At 35.7% G+C, this 17,090-nt stretch overlaps 1 protein-coding gene across 5 annotated transcripts in view; it reads left to right on the forward strand.

Moving 5' to 3' along the window:
- The window catches only part of LOC122268406 (basic helix-loop-helix ARNT-like protein 2), a 69,569-nt gene that overhangs the window by 7,586 nt on the left and 44,893 nt on the right, over positions 1 to 17,090 (forward strand). The window lies entirely within an intron of this gene.

Raw genomic sequence — 17,090 nt, forward strand, 5'->3', positions numbered from 1 at the left:
GAGTTACACAATTTTTCAGCAAAAACCTTTTAGCATAGCAAGGTATGTGGCACAATAATGTTATATTTGCTTTATGGAGACATATAACAGTACCTAAAAATGTGTCTCTCATTAATTTGAATTGCGTTGTGAATTTGAATAACTAGTTAGTGGAGAAAAATAATTAATATTCCTTGATAATTACTCATCACTATCGAACCGTTTCATTAATTTAATTATGAAATTAATTAAGAAAAAATTAGAATTAACAATTTACTATTCTAGTTCAAGTCTAAATCAACACGTGTGGATCGACACGTGCTTCACTAATACTTAAATCTAATTGCATCTAGGCTTAGATTTCTTAATAAAATTATTTATCTTGATTTAATATTTTATTATTTTTATGCAATCAAAGTAATTCAAGCATTTTCCTCCAAATAAATTATTTAAGCTAATCTAAAATCAGGTTCGAGCCTGTCAGGAAAATATTCAAATATATAACTAAAAGCTACTAAAATCACAATAACTGCCTAAAGTGAATCAATTAATAACTGCTAATAAATGAGAGTTAAGTTTATATAAAATTACAATATTTATTGAAAATCATATTAATCATGTTCAGCTCAAACAATTAAGTATAACATTACTCATGTGGTTTAACATTCTAAAACAATTAAGTATAACATTCCTCATGTGGTTTAACATTCTAATTTAAACATGACAATGAAAATCATTACTAATCATTTTAATACAATAAAAAAAAAGATTCTCTGGAGCAGGGGATGATAAAAAAAAAATATTAAGTTTTCATTTCATATTAAGTTAAATTAGCGCGAGCACGTGGCACAGCTACCACGAAGTTAAGTTTAATTATTAGAATTACGTATTTGATAGGATCCTACGGATTTAATAAATAAAAAAAAATAAATTTGTTTATTTAAATTTAGCGTTAAACGAAGCAATATGAAAAGAAATAGGAAAACTTATCGTGATGTCCATCGGGAGATAGGGACGCGTCCGTCCCGTCGCGTTAACTTGATTCGGACCCTGCAGGCGCCAGTCACGACCATCACCTCGGGAAGCTAAGAGAGAGAAAAAAAAACTCTCCCTTCGTAGATCGCGCGCCACACCGTCCACGCTGCACAGGTTCGATGACGACATTATTTCGTCACAGCTATAGCTACTACCTATTGGTGGTTCGCTCGTACGTCAGAGCGGGAAAAAGAGAACTTGAAAACAGGGAATAAATAATTAATGAAAGGGATTTAGGGAAAACAAACATTACCTGCTCCAGGTTGAAATAATACCTTAACCTGCTTCCAGAGATTTAATACCCTAATATAATACATAGTTTTTCTTCATTTCCAAAATACTTGATTATACATTCACATACATTATGATGTCTGGCTTTTAAAGCAAAGCCCAGCGATATAACAATAATAACTATTGCGGAAAAAAACAAAACAGGGATATCCTTATCAAATGCACTGACCCATTAGTTGGTGGTGGCAGAGTGTGGTTATTTATTACACAGTAGAGAAACTTATAACAAAATAACTACTTATAAAAATAACGTATAACAGGTAACAGAAGATTAGCAACAAACATAAATTTGTCCTTATACTGGTTTGAGAGGAGGCTCTGCTGTTATGTAACTAAAGACTGTCTTCATTAATTTGTTAATGATGACAGAAAGTGAACTTTGTTGACATCACAGCCCTCTTTTGCCCTAGGAATGAACAAAGTCTTTGAAGCTGCTTGACCGGTTGATAGTATGTCTTGCACTCAAAGTCTGTTCTGCTACAAGAATAGAAAAAGATTCTTGTTATGAGATTGTATTCTCAACGACTATACTCTGAGAATTTACACTGGTATTACAGATGGTACTTTCGTCTCAGGACTCTGTGACTCATTCGACAGAGATGCCATACTGGGATCAGAAGAAGCAATCAGATGATCTGGAATATGCTTTCACATTTGATTTACGTAACGTTATTATATCACCACCTGTTGTAACAGCTTGGTAAGAAACTGAACCTGTGCGATTAATCACCGTTGCTGGAAAGCACTTTGGACCTTGTTCCTTGCTCTGCACAAAAACTGGATCGTTGACAGTTCTCAGTTTCCTCCTCATCAGCAGTTCTGCAGGACTAGCGCCTATTGTCATGGAAGGAGTGCATTGCTGTTGAAGAAGGAACTTTGCTAGACATTCGTTTAAAGCCTGTTTATCAAAATTGAAAGTGGAGTTATTTCGAGTTAACTGTGTAAGTGGAAGAGCGTTTTCAGCAAAATTTTGTACAAATCTTCTATAAAACCCCAATTAATCCAAGAAAAGATTTGACTTCCGTTTTATTTTTTGGAATTTTAAAACTATCAATAACTGAAATATTTGAGTCATCGGGATAAACTTTCCCATCACTAATTTGGAAACCCAAATATTTAATTTTGGACATTAAAAATTTACATTTAATTTTAAATTATATTGCCGCAGTCTACTAAAAGCAAGTTTAAGTTTTTCTAAGTGATCATGTATGTTATTTTTTGAAGCTATTATGTCATCTAAATAAACCGCAATTTGGAGTGGCTAAAGGCCAGCTGAAACAATTTGCATTAGGCGTTGAAAAGAGTTTGGAAAATTTTTTAGTCCAAACGGTACCCGATTCCATTAATAAAGTACACTATCGGTGACGTACGTGGGACTTGAAACTTTTGTTCACGCTAATATCCAGAGGTTGCTGGATTTTTTGTTAAACCTCTTGGAATAACGCTAAGTTCAGCACCGATGTTTTTTTTTTAGCTTCCGCCTTTACACTGTCTTTTATGTGTGCCCTCATGGAATCCATAATTAGTACTCCTTTGGAATTGAAAAAGGCACCTTCTCTCTTCTTCCAAATTTCTTGAAACTAATAGAGCATAATGTCCTCGTTGCACCAACCCTTTTCATCGCACCGTATTACGACGCTTCGAGTATTAATTTTCCTTGGGAATTGTTTTTTTCTTAAAGATTAAGAGCGGCTTCAACTTTGTGCCGTCAGCACAGCAGGCGAGCTTTACTGTGAAATGGTTCTTTTCTTGACCAGTTGTTATTGATACTGTTTTCACTCCACAAGTATAGATGATGCGATTCGGTGGACAATCAAATGTTAATGGAACTTCGTCCATATTTATAATATTTTTTAGGGAATACTTCCCTTCTGCAATAACTTTCCTTGTAAGCTGAAGGAAAGAAGCTTTTATTTCATCTACGTCGTCCAGAACAGCCTGACACATTGTTGTTCTGCTTCGAACTCTCAAGTTTTTACGACGCATGAAGCGGTAAACCCAATTTATTCCTCCCTTGAAATCCGTTATCTGCATCTGTTCTGTCATGGACTTCGCTCGGAGACGGATTTTAACTGTTGAAATGGAGTGTCCGGAATTTCTTTGGTCGAGAACCCATCTCAGTAAATTTTCCTCTAAAGTTTGGCCATTTTGCGTTTCCGTGCCGATTGGATAGCTTTCTGCCCATGCTTTTTAACTCATCCTTTTGTTTGCGCCAATTTCTCACCGCTTTCTCGTCCACTTCAAAATAACGGCCCACTTCTCTATTTCTTTCTTTTTCAGCTTTCACAACTACCTTGGGTTTAAACTCAGCAGTAAAACTCCGACAATGTTTCACAAACGTAATGTTGGATCAATGTTATCGAAGATGAAAGACAAAATACGAAAACAAAATACTGTGCAACTTGCTTTCCTCGTGATAAGTGGTAATGAAATACGACCTTCGACCCCACTCACTCGGTGTTGTCAAACCACGTGATTTAGCAAATAGCGGGAAAAAGAATGTTTCATAAATTTTTACCTGACTCGGTTGTTGTATGGACTTGGAACTATAAAATTAAAGGTGGAACGTTTTGATATCTCACAATTCAGTTAGAATTTGCCACAATTTACTGGAATTGGAGATGAACTTAGAATATTGAATTATACATCGAAAACATTGAAACACTCCACACAGGAATCGATACACATACACTATTTATTTTCTCAAGTTCAATGAATAATTAATTAGGATGCGCATAGCGCCATCTGTGGACTGTAGTATTAAACATACCGCCCCCCTTGAAACACGGAGGGGTTTCAAAATTAATGAATTTAGTTAAACAATAATTAAGTAATCAATTGACAATAAAGCACACTTCTAAATTTATAAAATTAAGCAACTGGTTTTACATACATAATTTCAAATGTTCAAGTGTTTATAGGAAGAGGACACAGTTTTGCTATAGGTCTCACCAGTTCCCCAGTATGAGTTCTTACCCTAACCACACGAACCTTATCGTCTTTACCAGGGAACGTTTCCGTGACTTTCCCTAACTTCCATTGTAGTGGGGGTAAGTTGTCGTTCTTGATTAAGACAAGATCTCCGATTTCAAGGTTCTTTTTAGGGAAACGCCACTTCGATCGTGATTGCAACAATGTCAAATACTCAGAAGACCATCTATTCCAAAAATGTTGGGTCATTCTTGTTAGTAATCGCCAACGGTCGCATTGACGGATGTCGTCTGGAACCGTAGGTTGTGGAATAGCTGTCAATGCCTTTCCTATCAGGAAATGTCCTGGTGTCAGAACAGACGGATCATCTGGACTGCTAGATAATGCACATAGTGGTCTTGAGTTAAGGCATGCCTCGATTTGGCATGACAGCGGGGCCAGTTCTTCGAAGGTGAGACTAGCATCCCCAACAACTCTTTTCAAATGAAATTTGAACGATTTCACTGTAGCCTCCCAAATGCCTCCGAAGTGGGGAGCAGACGGAGGATTGAAGTGAAAGGCGATGTTGTCTGTTACCAGGAATTGTTGAAGGGCATCTTCCTTCATCAACTGCCGGAACTCCTTTTTGAGCTCTCTGCTAGCTCCGTAGAAATTGGTTCCTTGATCGCAGAAGATATCTGAAGGTCTACCTCTGCGTGCCACAAATCTTTTTACACAAGCAATAAATGCTTTTGAGGTTAAGTCGCTGACGACTTCAAGGTGAACTGCCTTCGTTGCGAGGCAGACGAAGACGCATATGTAGCACTTAGTATTGCGGCTGCCTCTTCCCTTGGAGCTCCGTATTAAGAATGGGCCGGCGAAGTCAAGACCAGTTCGTTGGAAAATAGAAGAGGGACAAACTCTGGACTCTGGAAGATCTCCCATGATTTGCTCGGCGAGCCTTGGACGATTTATGAAGCATGGGATACATGTTTTCACCACTCTTCTAACTGCATCTCTGGCTGAGAGAATCAAAAATTTCTCTCTGAGAGTTGCTAGGAGAAGTTGCGGTCCGGCATGAAGAAGTTTCAAGTGATAATCCGTGATAAGTAAGCTCACAATATGGTCGGTTTTAGGAAGCAGGATGGGATGCTTCTTTGATTCTGGAAGCAATGAATTTTTCAGTCTACCACCGACCCGAATTATTCCGGAATCATCGAAGAACGGAGTCAAGGGAATAAGCTTGTTATTCGAAGGAAGTTGCTTGCCTGTTGAAAGATAGGAGACTTCCGCCGGAAAATGATCTTGTTGGATGAATTTGACAATTCTCTTCTCGGCTTCATTCAATTCTGCCGTTGTTAAGAAGGATTTGTTTCTTTTATCTGCAGCAACGGAACAGTTCCTCACGAATCTTAAACAATAAGCAACTACTCTTTTCAGTTTGTTCCAAGACGAAAATTTTTGAAAAACCTCTGCCTTGAAAGTAGCATCAACTACATTCAACATGATCAGCTTGGTTGTTTTGGCTTCGGCAGTCATGTTTTCTTTTAATTGTGGATCATCTTCAAACCTTCCATTAGGAAAAGTAGAACTATTTAACCAATCAGGTCCGTTGAACCACAAGTCGCACTTTTCTAGTTTAGTTGGAATCAGCTCTTGAATTCGTGCTACTCGATTAGCTACGAACGGTTGCCATCTTCTTGGTTCGGACTTCAACCATGCCAGTGTGATCTTGGAATCAGACCATGCAAATGTCTCAGAGATTGGCACAGTTAGTGTCGGCAAGGTAGCTTGTAACAAATTGGCCAGAAGTAAGGCAGAACAGAGTTCCAGTCGAGGTAGAGACTGTGGTTTTACTGGAGAGACACGTGTCTTGGAAGTTAGCAGTCTAGATGTCACGGCTTGGTTTGTATCTTTGGAACGAATGTATATAGCAGCACAGTAGGCCTTTTCTGAAGAATCACAGAATCTGTGTACTTGTACGTCGGTAGCCTGTGGAATGAGGATATAGCGTGGAATCTTGATATTTGTAAGTAGAGGAAGCTGTTTCTGGAATACTCTCCATTGACTTGCCAGAGAGTCTGGTAGCTCCTCATCCCAGCCTAGATGATGACTCCACAGCTCTTGGATGAAGATTTTGGAAGTGATAACTGTAGGTGCCAACCAGCCCAAGGGGTCAAAGATTTTTGCGACTTCGGAAAGTACCTTGCGTTTAGTCCATACGTCGCTCTCATTGACGGTGATGGTAAAAGTGAAAGTGTCAACATCTGGAAGCCAAGCTATTCCCAGAATCTTGACCGGTTGGTCGTCGTTGATCATGTGTTTGGAATCAACGGTCTTTAACTCTTCCGAAATGGTTGCTAGTACGTCAGGATCATTTGACACCCATTTGCGTAGAGAAAATCCTCCTCTCTTCATCATCTCCTGCAGTTCGGACACCAGTTGAATGGCTCCCTCCTTTGTTGCACTCCCGCTCAGCAAATCATCAACGTAAAAATGACAAAGGGTGGCTCTTGAAGCGTTTGGATAATTTTCTTGTTCGTCTATGGCAAGCTGTCGTAAGGTTCTTGTGGAGAGGAATGGTGCCGAGGACGTACCGTACGTAACGGTAATAAGACGATACTCCTTTATTTGTTCGGTTGGAGAATCCCTCCAAAGAATTCTTTGCCAGTCTACGTCTTCCTCATGAACTTTAATCTGGCGGAACATCTTTTCAACATCAGCGCAAATGGCTACACTGAAAAGTCGAAACTGGATGAGAATAGGGAAAAGTTCTGGTTGCACTCTTGGACCAACCAGGAGCAGATCGTTGAGAGAGAATCCGGATGAAGTTTTACTGGAAGCATCAAAAACTACACGAAGCTTTGTTGTGCAGCTAGTGTCTCTGACAACTCCATGGTGAGGAAGGTATAAACTTTCGATTTTATTAATGTCAGAGTCCGGAACCAGTTCCATGTGATTTAAATCACGGTATTCCTTCATAAATTTTCGATAGAGGTTGTATTTCTCAGGATTAGAAATGAGATGGCGTTCCACGCTGATTAGCCTACGAATTGCATTTTGTTTTGAATTACCTAACCGCGTGGGAGAAGTGTGAAAGGGCAACCTTACTGTGTATCTGCCACTCTCATCCCTAGAATGTGTCTTTACGAAATGATCTTCACAAGCCTCTTCTAAAGAAGTTAAGGGTTTGACGCATGGTACAGAATCTAATTCCCAGAATTTATTGATTAGAAGATCCGATTCTAACTGAATATAATTGACATGTAGAGAATTTTGACCACCAGAATTTGCCTTACCACCAATTATCCAACCCAGTTCTGAACGAATGGCAAATGGCTTATCCTTACCTAACGATAATGTTTGACCTTTTAGCAATGGCAAAGTAAGGTCAACACCAAGGAGTACATCAATCGGAGCACTCTTGTAAAATGCTGGATCAGCCAGAGAAATATCCCCAAATAATTCGCGCATTGAGGAATCTAAGTCGTGATGTGGAATCATGCCTACAATTTTGTTAATCACATAGACGGATGCATGAAAGGAATTTTGAGATGAAAAATGTGAAGTGAATTGAATCTCAGCAACCCCATTTGTACGCGTATTGGATGCGCCTAAGCACGAAATGCGAACATTGGCCTTTTCCTTTTGCAAGCCCAATTTCTCAATACACTCATTTGTAATAAGCGAAGCCTGGCTACCGCTGTCCAGAAGACATCTACAGGTTTGATAGTTACCCCAAATATCTCTCACCTGAATCAGAGCAGTACAGAGGAGAGTTTGAACGTCTGGCCCCACACCTGAAATACACAATGTAACATCTACCACTCTAGAATTATCACTTAATTGACTAGTACTTGGAATAAGGGCAGGCGAAAACGCAGGAGCGTTGATAGAAAGTTCACTAGAATTTGACTCATTTATAGCACCCTGTTTTCCCCTATCGCTAACATTTTCGATATGAAGTAAAGAGTGGTGGGGTTTTTTGCACCTTTTACATCTAAACTTGCTGTTGCAAGTTTTCACACTGTGAAATCGAGTTAAACAGTTAAAACAAACATTATTCGATTTAACGAAATTTAAACGACCTTGAACGGATAATTTTAAGAACGTATCACACTTCGACAATGTATGATCTCCATTACATAGAGGACATTGTGACTGGGCGTTGGACGCGACCAAAGTCACCTTTCTTTGAATGTATCTCTTAGTAGTTGAACTCGGGATAGATCTAGCTTGTGTTGCAAGGAATTGCAACAGTTCGTCCAACTTTGGAATGACATCAGTTTGAAAGGTTCTCTCGAACCAAGTTCTTGAATTTGCATCAAGCTTGAACAATATCATGTGCATTAAAAGGGTATCTGTAGTTGGATCAACCTTGTATTCCAGGGACTCTAACATTCTTACGAATTCCTTAGTGGAATCTATCAAATTTAAAATTTGTGTGGATGATTCTCCACTCAAGGGCGTTATATTGATAAACTTTTTCATTAAGGAGGACATAATTTCTCTTTTGTTAAAGTATCTATCTTTTAGCAATTTCCAAGCGATTTCGAAATTATCATTGGTAATGGATAAAGAGTTTACGATTTTTAAGGCATCTGATTTTAAACTCCCCTTTAAATATTGCAATTTTTGCGCTCCCGTCAAATTTTGATTGTTCGAAACTGCAGCTTCAAAAAGATCGGAAAAGGCAAGCCACTCCTCATTTGCACCAGAAAATGTAGGTAAAGATAACGTAGGAAGTTTCACTTCAGCAAACTGAGATGAGACAGAAGCCTGGCCTGAACTTTGGTTTTTAACCTCAAAACTGGAATTCACTACGGGAGGCAAAAGCCGGGTGTCGATATCGACAAGTACTGACTCTAACGCATCTAAAATGTCGTCCTTTTCCGTAGAATAAGTTTCCTCATCCTTTTCCTCGCAAATACTTATAATAGAATCAAAAATATCTTTTGCCTCAGTTCTAAATTCCAAAAATCTATTTTTCCGAGCCAATAAACCCGCATTATTTAAATTCCCAATTTCCTCTTCTGTTTTCTTTTGCAATTTAGTAATCGATGATTTAATACTCTTTTTTTTCTTTAACAAGGCTTCCATATCCATTAGAATATATTAGAATAAGAAAAATAATTTATTAAATCAAAAACCACAGAACAGAGCTGTTTACAAAAGTCTAACTGTCTAGCCCAAACAAAAATGATTCCACTGACGCCTGTGAACGTGAACGGGGGAGAATGCGAAATTGCAAAAAGAATTACAGCGGTATAAAACGAAACAGTAATAAAGAAAACAATAATAAAAGGGAAGGGGAAAACGAAAGTTTTTTGTAAATTATATTACAGGAATGACAATGGCAGAATACATCAGTAATTTAGCACATAAGTAATTAATCAATCAAATAAGTAAATAAGCACATTTAAGCAGATTTAACCCTTTTGAATACACTTGAATTTGAAATATTACACTTCGAACATTTCTTTCGTTTTAAGCTTAGCACGTATGAATAAACTTCGAATGTTACTTTTTTATTGAATTATGACAATATTTTAGAAAAAATATTTGCCGAAACAACAACAAGCCAGGAATTTTGAATTAGAATATTTCAGCTGGGTTCCGGCGAGACTTGACCAAATGATTTAGCAAATAGCGGGAAAAAGAATGTTTCATAAATTTTTACCTGACTCGGTTGTTGTATAGACTTGGAACTATAAAATTAAAGGTGGAACGTTTTGATATCTCACAATTCAGTTAGAATTTGCCACAATTTACTGGAATTGGAGATGAACTTAGAATATTGAATTATACATCGAAAACATTGAAACACTCCACACACAGGAATCGATACACATACACTATTTATTTTCTCAAGTTCAATGAATAATTAATTAGGATGCGCATAGCGCCATCTGTGGACTGTAGTATTAAACACCACGCTATAAGTAAATGAATCATGCTTTTTTTTTCTCCGTACTCCAGGTACTTGCTACTAAGGCTCCTAAAAACCAAGCTGACGCATCAACTACTTTTCCCCCTCCTGGCTGTTGCGCTAAAGCAGTGCGAAGGATACTGGGATACAAGACTCTGGTTGCGCTAAGTGAGTGCTCATATCCCGGCACTGCTTGATGCGCCAGCCTGGATTTTAGGAGCTCTACTTGCTACTACTCATTCGTTCTGCACTATGCTCTATGGTTTACTATCCATACAATACATACGAGTGTTTTCTTGGAATCTCACGCTTTTGTTTATATTTGATCATCAGCAGTTCACGGCAGAGTGTTTTTTAAATTTCAATGATTGTAACCGTGAACAACCAGCGGATTATCCGCACTGGTGAATAGTCCGCAGCTTCAAAAATTCGTATTTTTAACACAGATAGTCTGCAGACTATACAAGCAAAATTACGGTACAATATCACGCCCAGGAGTTACTGCTTTTTGAAATAATTCATTTTTGCTAGACGTTTCTTCCAATTTCACTTCACGATACGTCTTTGGGAATCTTTTACAGTCTGGACTGTTCTTTTAGCTTGACCATTTCCAGATGGAGGTCATGGAGCTATCATAATCCTACGAAAGAGATTCTTCTCCAAGAAAGTTGAAAGTTGTACTACGATGCTCCAAGCTGGCCTCTGTCATCGGAAGCTATGACTTGAAGTATTAGAAGGGGCATGACTTGTCTTTTGACATTCTTGGCATCTCTGAACATGCACTTCTATGTTATAGTTCATGCCTGGCCACGACACATATGAATGTAGCAAGAGCTTTCATCTTTTCAATTCCTGGATGTCCCAGATGTAGAGCTTGGAGGATGCGTTACTATCCAATACAGGAATTACTACTATTATTACCCCTTAATAAACAATTTCGATGGATGGAAAAATCATTAAGTTCCAAGAAAATAGTTTGAAATTTTTTTTATCAGGATATTCATTTGGCCGTCCTCTTAAAGCCCAATTTAGAACTCTTGTCAAAATTTGATTGCACAAAGTTATTTTGCAATTTCTGGTGCCTGAAAAGGATGATCTTGTAAATCCTCTGTAAACAGTACCTAAAAAAAGTGAGAACCTCAAATTTCTCAGTTTCTTTTAGAAGTCTATATCTCGCAGCACAATATCACTAATTTTGATAAGAGGTGGAGGTTCAAAGAAGATCTTCGTTAAAAATCGAGTTGGTATCGGGAGCCAATCAGATGAGGGGCAAACAATTAGTAACCAATCAGAGCAGACCTTCGATAAAGAATTTCTAGAGGCAGCTAAGTTTTCTGAATATGAACATTATAATTGTTTTTAATGAAGCATAATTGTTTTCTTTTTCTTTTTTTTATTAATCTAGAAATTGAATTTCGAAATTGTGATCAAGTAGAAGTATTTGTTTTAAAGCAATTGTATAATAAAATAATTAGTTAGTCAAATTTTAAAAAAAGTTTTCTGTTATTGTTTTCAAAATGAAAGGGTTTTTAAAAAAATATATTCGAAATTGGCTAGTGTATTTTTAAAAATTTTGTAAATTTAGTCCCAGAAGCAGAATATTTTCAAACGTTCTGCAACAGGACTTATTAATTTATGTAAATGTTCTGCAAGCATTTCATTGCAAAAAAATTCAAGTTTACGTTAAAGTACTTAATTTTCATTTATTTAAACACAGGATCATCATTTATTTAAATAAAGGATTTAAAACAGTTACATTATTTTTTGAACCAAGGCAAACATTCTTGATTTGTGACTTTTTCAATTACTTTTGATGTACAAAATTTTGATAATGACAATGATGAGTTATTGATAAAATGCTTATGATAAGAGGGTCCAAACATTAAGATTAGGGCTGCCTTGAAAATCTTTCGCAGTGACAAGTGTCCAGGTGGTGCACCATTTGCGAAGACAAACATTCGCTGATCTGTTGTACCAACAACTTCTTCATCTCCATCATAAGCATTTGGTCTTTTTGAAACAATTCTGTCAATCATTGATCCCCACGATTCACAGATCGCTTCTGAAATAGGAATTGAAAATATTAATAAGATAAACTTTATAAAATTGGGAATTTCTGATTTCAATTCTTTTACTGCTTGCTTTAGAAGCTCGCTTGATGAAAATTGTAATTAATTTTTTCTGCTGTCAGCTGAAAATTTATGTACCCATTTTAGAAAAATAGTATAGCCAAAAGCTAATTCATTAATATCCTCCTCAGAATGGCAAAGATATGGGAGAGGGACATTACTTATAAATGTGCTGAAATGTTCCTCTTCAAAAGCAACATCATTCTTGGGAAACAGCAAGTGGTCAAAGCTAAAGAGAATTTTCATTTGTTTAATGACAATATCCACATTTTCCTCTTTTCCAAAATATATTTTATGCTGCTCCAACAAGGAATCAATGTAGATTATGATTTGCATTGCATCCGAGGAAAATATAGAAAGCTCAGAATTATTTAAGACGGAGCGTAATTTTTTGGAGCTAACAGGCAAATCTGGCAGAGGAACTCTTTGAAACATACTTTCTTGGCCAAACATTTCTGATGCACTCTTTGTATTTTTAAGCAATGAAGAAGGCAATGACTTCACCATATCTTGGAATTCTTTCATGCTTTCTTCATTTGCAATGAGGATAAAATGCTCTTTTACAATCTGCAATGAAGATTTCAGGTTAGTGATGTGGTCTGCATATTCCCATGGTAAAAGATCAGAAGTCTGAACCAGTTTTGATGTACATGCTAATAATGAAATTACATCTGAAAATAAAAGAATACGGAATAAGTTTCTTTTACACAACAATTTGTCTCTGAGGCTATCATTTCCACTTGTTTCACAGGCAGCAACAAGGGCTTTGTAATCATTGATGAAAGTGTTGAAAACTTCTTTGGAATGGGAGACAAACTTTAAGGTTTTAAAAATTTTGGGTTTATAAAATGAGGCTCCAGTATCATCTGCACTTTGTAAAAGCAATTCATATGCTTTTCCCCACATGAATTCTTTCATGCAATTATTGACCAATGTTACTGCTTCTTGTATAGTATGCGGAATATTAGCATGTGTTTGCAATAGTTCTAATCTATGCATGGGATCCCAAGAGACAAGCATATCTTTTGTAAGAACAAGTTTTTTCTTCAGATGCTCTCCGACATTTAACTGGATGTACTGTCCATCCACTGCAAGGCCAACAAGATGTTTCCTTAAATATGGCAAGGTTAAGCCAAACTTTTCAAGAGATTTTAAAATACTTTCACATAACCCTTTCCCAGTTACATCTGAACAGAAGTGATGCTCGATGTATATGCTAGAAAACATGTGAGAATTATTAACATCAAGAATAGGAATTCGAATCCCTACAATATGGCGTGTTCGGTGGTTCACGGTCATTTTATCTGCAATAATACCAATTGGTAGACTCTCATTAACAATGTATGACAAAATCAAACTTCTTAAAGTTGAACATATATGTGGCAGAAACAAACGAGGGAATTCTTTTGAATGTTTTTTTTGCCCTACTGTTAGTCCACAGTTATAGAATTCAGCTATAATGCTTTCGTAACTTAAATAAGATGTATCCAATTTATATGTCAAATATGCAGCTGCTGCACAATTCAAAGATACTTGCTTGCCGATTTCATTTAATTCTTTTTCTCTTTCTTCCTTAATTTTTAGATCTTTACTTTTACTTTCATGCATTTTTGAAGGAAGATGGCGCTTTAAATCATATTTCAGATGACGAAATGAGTCTGGCAATAAATCATTATCAAAAATGGCTCCCTCATTTATAAAATCATAGTTGAGTGTAGTGCCACAAGCTTTGCAAAACAGACCATTGTCACTTTTTAAAAACATTCCATCAGGCACCCATTTCAATAGGGCATCAACTGTACGTGCAGAAGATAAAAGATCAGACTTTTCTTCATCTGTTAAAGAGAGAGAGGGCACCAACGTAGACTTGTGCAGAGGAGATGAACTCTGAGGTTTTACTGCCTTTAATTCTTCAACCTGTTTCTTCAGATCTGAAAAATAAGTACAAAAAAGAAATTAAAAATAACATCAATAATAAAAATATGTATGTAATTTTTCAGAGACTCCAACATTTTGTTTCAATTTTTTAGTAGTAATAGTAATTATTAAACTAAAATTATAGTTCTCAACTTCTTTTTATGTATTGCAATTTTCCCTATTTAATTATTTTCCCTCATTTGTCTAAATACACAGAATATTTTGTAGCAGTTATAATTGAATAATGCTGAACATTTTTTAAAAAAATAATAATTATAACATAAATGTCAAAAATAGTATAATATTTTTATTAAATTATGACAGAATTACTAATTTAGCTAATAAGTTATTTTTATAATTTATTAAAGCAAAATTTTTAAATATTTTTATTATTGATTACACTGCCCAATTAATATCAGTCGAATCTCAAAAATACAGAAAGAAAAAGCACTACAAATAGTGAAAAATGTAGAAATGTAATAAAAACATGTTTATAATACTGCAGGTTTCACTGCAGATTTTTACTATTTATGAAAAAAAATTCAGCTTTTAAACAGGTATAATCTAAAAATAATTAAATTAAAAATGATTCTTTCTAGGCAAATAAGAATTAAAATACACCATTTAAAATGTTAATTTCTTTAATTTTGCTTTACATACAACAGTTGAACTTCAAAAATTATAAATAGTTCAGTACTGTCTTTGTAATATAATATTAGTGTATATTATTCAATTACAATAGAGAACCAATTAACCGACTATCGCTATCCCGAATGTCTGAATTTCCCTGTTTTTGGATCGGCCCAAAAGTACCTATGTTATATCAGACCCAAATTACAAGAAAAAGTTAAACACATTTTAAAATAAGAAAAAAAGAAGCAAAGATCTCTTAAATTAAAAAACAAAAGTAGAAAAATAACATTAAAAAAGATAAAAACATTTGCAAGTTTAGACAAGAAAAACAAGTTTAAAAAAATACAACATTCACATGTTTATTTTTTGATAATTAATGTTCCCAAATTAACTAATTTAAAACAAAACCAATGATTAAAAAACTCAATAAATCACTTATTTATACAAGGGTAAACAGTAAAAAAGAAACTTATTAATCTAAATATGCACTTGTTAAGAAGGTGATAGGTAATAAAAGAGGTATGAGGTGATAGGTTATAAAAGAGGTATGTTACTCTCCAGGAAAATGTTGTAACTTCGAACTTACGTTATGTTAAATGTTGTAACTGATTTTCCAGTTTTTTGAATCACAACATAATGCCGTTTTTTATTGTTTATAAAACCCAACTTAAAAGAAAATTTTGGAAATAGTTTTAAAAAGAAGATAAAAACAATTAAGTAATTGCATATGTTTAATCATATAATAAGAAAAAAAAACATTTATTGAAACAAAGAACAGTAAGTTTTAATTTGTGCAAACCTACAGCGTCAACCTGTCTTTGACAACTTTGAAATCGCTAGGGTTTGTAATCCAACTTTCGCCATCTTTATCATTGACGTCATTACTTTCATTCAATATAACTTTTACCATAAATTTTTTTTCTTAATCTTATCAAGCGATCCACTGCTTCTTCAAAATTCTTGTCCCCATGCCTTTGCTAATTGAATAGCTTTCTCAGTTGTTAAAAGTCCCGAGATGGAAATGAAGATCCGGAAATCTTCATCTTTCCAATGATAAATCAACTGAACTATACCGGAGAATTCTTGTGGTAGATGCCTTATTGCTTGGAAGCCTTGAAACAATTGATCCAATTCATGACCCTCTTCACTAAGCTTTTTCACTGCTGTTTTATGTCTAGCAATAAAAATTCCTATGCTTTCATTTGTTGTTACTTTCCACATGGCCCAGAACAAGACCAGAAGACCGTTCACCGACAGAAAAATCATATACCATCTCCAGACTCTCCAAGATAAATTTCTTCTCTAGCCCCATACAGGACAGCAAATGATCAGGTGTCATTTGTTTGATACTTTATACCAAAAAACTCCAAGTATCTGAATGAGTATAGCTCTTCTTTTTGGTTCAAATTGTTGAACCAATTTCTCCCGAACTTTCTTCCCATCTAAACGATCTTGAATAAGCGGTCTGAACTCTTGTCTCAATTACATAAGACAAGGAAGTTTTCTTAATGTTTATTGCTCGTATAAATAACGGGCAATATCTTAGTATTTTTTAGGACTCTAGGGTTAGCACTTTTACTCACAACTAGTAATTTTCACTTATGTGTACCTGTCACATTGCTATGTCCAAGAACAGTAATTCGTTCTTTGCAATCTTTCACTCCAGAAGGGACACTTTCTTCTGATGCAAAATGCGTTTTTCTAGTAATGTATTTTCAGAACAACCCAGTTAATTCGGCATTGTAGACTAAATCTACAGAGTACCTTTCTTCAGACATAATGTTCGTAAATTCCTCTACAAACAATTCTGCATTTTCAATATCTGCCGACGCTTTATCACCAGAAATGCTTATAATTTTAAGTCCGTGCCGCTTCTTAAATTTGTTAAACCATCCCGAAGAATGATAATATTCAGTCTCCAGTTCTAAGAGTTTATGAAACTCTTTTGATTTTGCTTGTTCCATTATAATTGTCCGATTTAAAGGATTCCTGTCTGTTCGCCTTTGCCTTATCCATTACATCAAAACTTCATCCAAATCTTTATTTTTGGAAGGATGCAAAGTTTTTCAGTCTTTCATTAGTTTAGGAGAATCACTTTTGGCATAAAAATCCAAAATTGCAGCCTTCGGTTTTTTCAAGGTGTAAATCGTTGAGCTTCCAACGCCAGCACAAAACATTTTTACAGGTGTGCCACTGTCTAACTTTTTTAGCAATTTCACTTTCTGCAACAAACTAAGAATTCTCCGCTGCGAGGTCATTGTTCTCGT

Source organism: Parasteatoda tepidariorum, chromosome 9 (assembly GCF_982258835.1).
Source record: "Parasteatoda tepidariorum strain Cologne lab strain chromosome 9, Ptep-v5.0, whole genome shotgun sequence".
NCBI lineage: Eukaryota > Metazoa > Arthropoda > Arachnida > Araneae > Theridiidae > Parasteatoda > Parasteatoda tepidariorum.